Raw genomic sequence first — 5,587 nt, 5'->3', positions numbered from 1 at the left:
GGCTGGGAGGAGGCGGAAACTTTTTTTTTCTTATTCTCAATAAAATAAAAAAAGGATAAAAAAAAGAAAATCTTTTCCTTTTACAATGTTAATAAGGCTAAGGGGAGAGGAACAAATGATGAGATCCTTTCTCTACTGCATACTCTAAGCATAAGCCCCTGAATCAGGAGTGCCACCCGTGGTTTTGCATGGTCTGTGCACATGGGGCAAGGCTCTTTGGTGGTCTTTCATCTAGTTTCATCTTTAGGGAGTGTGATGGTTAATCTTGATTATCAAGGGATGTGTCTGTGAGGAAAGGATCGACTGATAGGAAAAGAGAAGTTCAGCCTGCTCTACATCGTGAGTTCCAGCAATCAGGGGTATAAAAATAAATAGAAGTCAACGAAAACCATAATAATCAAAGCATCAAGAACCACAATCCCAGAACAAAATAAAACAAGTTCTGGAGCCACATGCCCTTGTCAGTGTAAAAAGATACTCTTCCTCCCTTAGACTCAGGCCTAGCATTCTATCTCATTCAGCTTTCTACTCTAAGTACCTGTGTGTACTCAACGAGTGAAAATGATACAAAGCAATGGTGTCCCTTCCAAGGTGACTGAGGAGAGAAGTGGGTCATGTACTGTTTTGGGTAGGCAGAAGGGGCACTATAATGACATGGGATGCTTAAGATTGGGGATCAGAGCCAAAGAAGAGACAGTGACTATCTTTTGGTGGGGACAGAATTGGAGGCAAAAGTTGAAGCCTAGTTCCTCAGTCTATAGAGGGAAATAAATGGAAGGCCTGTGTGTCCAGTCGACTCTCTCCTGGTCAGCAAAGGGTAATTTCCGGGATTCCCAGGAGATGCTTGAAACCACAGGTGGGACTGAACCCTGTTTATTTTGTGTTTCCTTGTATATACATACAAGATTGTATAAGATTTAGTTTATCAATTAAATAGAGTAAAATACGAATATGGATGACTAGCAATAAAACTGGGCCATTATAATAATGTACTCAACTAAAAGTTATATGACTATAGTCCATTTTTTCTTACATATTTTAGTTGAATTTTCACCTCTGTATTCAAAGGAATCACATTACAACTTCTCTTCCACATAACTTAATTTCCCGTGTCACTACTCTTGAGCTTTGTGGCCATGATTAAGTAAAATGGGGCTATTTGAGTACAAAGCTAATGCTACTTCCTCAGCCGATCTGATAACCAAGATGACTTCTGTGGCTCACAGGCAGGTAGCAAATGCGATGTGGGTACTCTGGATGAAAGAATAATGCATGACTTGGTTAGGACAGAATGGGTTGGTACAATAATTGATCATACTACCAAGAAGGTGGTGGTATTTAAGCTTAAGAATTGTTTTGTTCTTAGAACTTCCTATTTAATATTGTCAGGCTGTAGTTAACGACAGGTGACTGAAAGGAAAACCCTATGGGGAGTTGACTGTATTTTTAAAGACACTTCAAAACTCATCTAAATTCAATGCACATGATATTTTATGTGCATTGCTTTGCTTGACTAATAAGTCCCAAGGGAACACTGTTAAAATTGCTGTAGGTTGCTAAGAAAGAGACAACATTCATTTGGAAAGTTCTTTGTTGTATTCCGGGTCCAACCACAGAAAACTCAGCTCTGTGCATTCTGACGTGGAAAATAAGTCTTTCTGTTAATTTGGGTACAGGTTAATCTGCTACAACAAAAATAACTTTAAAAAGAATAATTTGAGTCTCTTGTACTGTATGTGAGGCAGGCAGTTAATGCTGATGTCCTGGGTGATTTCTTGCATCCTTTGTCATTGCTTGAGGGTTTGTCCTCATCTCTGTGATCCTTCTGTGGGAAGCTCACTTAAGCTACAGCACCTCTAGGACAAGTGGCTTGGAAATGAAGCAGACACATCACATGTTCTTACTGGTTCCATCTTTTTGGTATAAAGTTAATTGTGTACTTATTTAGCCCACAGAAGGGAACCTGGGAAGCCCAGGCACAGCCTGGCTTTACCAAACTTCAGTACTGTTCTGAAGGACAGAGGAAGAAATGGATTCTGGTTGGTAACTGAAAAGTTTCTGCACCCTGATAAACCTCTTCTCCAAGCAAGAATCTAAATAAGACCAAATCAAACCAAATTAGAAAAAGCCCAGGTTTAATGGATACCAATGCTCCCGGGTGGCCTTCCAGCCCCCCAGAGGGGAAATGGTGAAGAAAGACTGGAAAACCACATGTTTTCTGGAGTATAGTTTAAATACCCCGTGGTCTTGAGCATCTCTGAGGAAGGGTCATTGTTTGGTGGGCTTTCTCAGAGGTGGAGTCTGGACTGAGGCAATGCCCAGGGAAGGGGACTTGGGATGGAGCTTCCACCCGAATATTCCAGACTCTTTGGAAATATGGATGCCAGCGGCTGTGGTGTGGCCTTAACCCAAACAGTAATTACAGCTGTCTGCCAAGGAGACAACTGAATGTGAAGCAGTCTGCCATTGGAAGCAAATGCTCAATCAGATTATCCAGAAGCCACAGAGTGACAGAAATTCAAATGGCTTATTTAGTCCAACATTAGGTGGGAAGGTTTAGTCTTGGTTTCCCATTCTATCATCTCTCTGTTTGTGCCTTCTCCCACAAACCTATTTGTTATTTTTCATCCTGTCGCTTACCTTCTCAAAGTCTGCCCTGGGATTAAGAGATGGCTCAGCAGGCAAAGGCACCTTCTTCCAAGTCTGACAACCTGTGGTCGGTCCCTGAGATCCACATGTTGGAAGGAGAGAGAAGACTATCACACATTTTTCTCTGGTCACATACGGGCAATGGGGCAATGCACTTCCCCCAAGTAAATAATGGAATAAACTTTTTTAAAAACTTCTGCCGTTCCCCCAGTGTTTTAAATGAAATCTATGTTGCCAGTCATTTTTGGTCTGTCTTGTCCAACAGGTGGTAAAGAGTGTAAGAGAACTTAAGGGGCTTTATGTCTCTAGATTAGAGAAGAAAAGGAAAGGGTTCTTGCCAAGGTTTCAGAGCAAAGAACCCAAGAGACGCCTAACATTTTGCACTTCAAGGATCAACCCTGCTGGGGCTTGCGCACATGGAAAGTATGGGACTTTCTCTCATGAGTTACAAACTACAAAATTCTCCTTTACAAATATAAACAGAGGTATCAGAAAGATCATTGAGCAGAAATGTCTCCCCCTTTTTTCCTTTAGTTTATTTTTAAAACAATCTTTTTATTTTACATATCAATCCCAGTTCCCTCTTCCTCCCCTCCTAATTCCCCCACATTTCCCCCATCCATTCCTCAGGGAGGGTGAGGCCTCCCATGGGGAGTCAACAAAGTCTGGCACATCACTTGAGGCAGGACCAAGGCTCTCCACCTTGTATGTAGGATGAGCTAGGTATCCCTCCATAGGGAATGGCTCCAAAAAGTCATTTCATGCACTAGGGAAAGATACTGGTTTTATGGCCAGTAGTCCCACAAACTTCCCAAGACCCACAACTGTCACCCACATTCAGAATGCCTAATTCAATCCGATGCAGGTTACCCAGCTGTCTGTCTAGAGTCAGTGAGCTTCCACTAGCTTGGGTTAGCTGTTTCTGTGGGTTTTCCCATCATGAGCTTGAGGTCCCATTTATTAATTGTTACTCTCAGTGTCTGTGCTACTGGTGTTATACTCAGGAAGTAGTCTTCTGTGGCAATGCATTCAAGGCTACTTCTCTCTCTTCTGTGACGTTCAGTGTGGCTGGATTTATACTGAAGTCTTGATCCATTAGTACTTGAGTTTTGTGCATTTCAATAGATATGGATCTCTTTCTTAAATATGCTTTCTTTCTTTATTTTATTTTTAGTTTCTTTGTCAAAAATCAGGTGTTTGTAGGTGTGTGGATTGATATCCAGGTTTTTGATTTGATTCTATTGGTCCTTCTGTCTGTTTTTATGCCAAGACTAGGCTGTTTTTATTACTGTAGCTCTATAGTAGAGTTTGAAGTCAGTGTTTGTGATGCCTCTAGAAGTTTTTTTATTGTATGGGGTTGTTTTGACTATCCTGGGTTTTTTGTTTTTCCATATGAAGTTGAGTGTTTTTATTTCAAGGTCTATAAAAAAATTTCATGGTGATTGCATTGAATTTGTACATTACTTTTGGTGAGATTGCCATGTTTACTCTTATAATCCTACCTACCCAAGAGCATGGGAGATCTTTGCATTTCTTGATATCTTCTTCAATTTCTTCCTTCAAAGAATTAAAGTTCTACGAGCAAGGATGTCAGGACCACGGGGGTGCACCCACCCACTGAGACAGTGGGGCTGATCTATTGGGAGCTCACCAAAGCCAGCTGGACTGTGACTGTAATAGCATGGGATAAAACCGGACTCTCTGATCATGGCGAACAATGAGGACTGATGAGAAGCCAAGGTCAATGGCAAGGGGTTTTGATCCTACTTCATGTTCTGGCTTGATGGGAGCCTAGCCAGTTTGGATGTTCACCTTCCTAGACATGGACGGAGGGGGGAGGACCTTGGACTTTCCACAGGGCAGGGAACCATGACTGCTCTTTGGATAGGAGAGGGAGGGGGAGAGGAGTGGGGGGAGGGGGAGAAGAGAGGGGGGAGGGTGAGGAGGGGGAGGGAAATGGGAGGCTGGGGGAGGCAGAAACTTTTTTTTTCTTATTCTCAATAAAAAAAATTATAGTAAAAAAAAAGAATTAAAGTTCTTATCATTTCAGGTCTTTCACTTGTTTGGTTAGTTACCCCATGATATTTTATATTGTTTGTGGCTATTGTTTCTCTTATTTCTTTCTCAGCCCATTTATCATCTGTATAGAGGAGGGTTACAGATTATTTTTTTAGTTAATCTTGTATCTTGCCACTATACTGAAGGTGTTTATCAGCTGTATGTATACTATTATATCAACTGCAAATAGTGAAATAGCTTTTTATTCAATTTGTATCCCATTGATATCTTTTTGTTGTCTTATTGCTCTAGGTAGAATTTCAAGTGCTATATTGAATAGATATGGAGAGAGTGGACAGTCTTGTCTTGTTCCTGGTTTTATTGGATCATTTTGAGTTTTTCTCCATTTAATTTGATGTTGGTTGTTGGCTTGCTGTATATTGCTTTTATTATGTTTAGATATGTTCCTTGTATCCCTGATCTCTTCAAGACCATTAGCATGTAGGGGTATTAGATTTTATCAAAGGCTTTTTCATCATCTAATGAGATGATCAATGTGAACTTTTTCTTTCAGTTTGTTTATATTATAGATTACTTTGACAGATTTTATATGTTGAACCATCTCTCCATCTCTGGGATGAAGCCTATTTGATCATTGGAGATGATTTTTTAGATATGTTCTTGAATTTGGTTTGCTGTATTTTATTGAGTATTTTTTCATCAATGTTCATGAGGGAGATTGGTCTCTAATTCTCTTTCTTAGTTGAGTCTTTGTGTGTTTGGCTATCAGGGTAATTGTAGCCCCATAAAAAGAGTTTGGCAATGTTCTCTCTCTTTCTAGTTTGTGTAGAAATTTGAGGGGTATTGGTATTAGCTCTTTGAAACTCTGTTAGAATTCTTCACCAAAACCATTGGGCCCTGGGCATTTTTTTGGGGGGGG

This window comes from Alexandromys fortis, unplaced genomic scaffold (genome assembly GCF_014885135.2).
Source record: "Alexandromys fortis isolate MF-2015 unplaced genomic scaffold, M_Fortis_MF-2015_v1.1 scaffold_0, whole genome shotgun sequence".
NCBI lineage: Eukaryota > Metazoa > Chordata > Mammalia > Rodentia > Cricetidae > Alexandromys > Alexandromys fortis.
Note: the sequence above shows the minus strand (reverse complement) of the source record.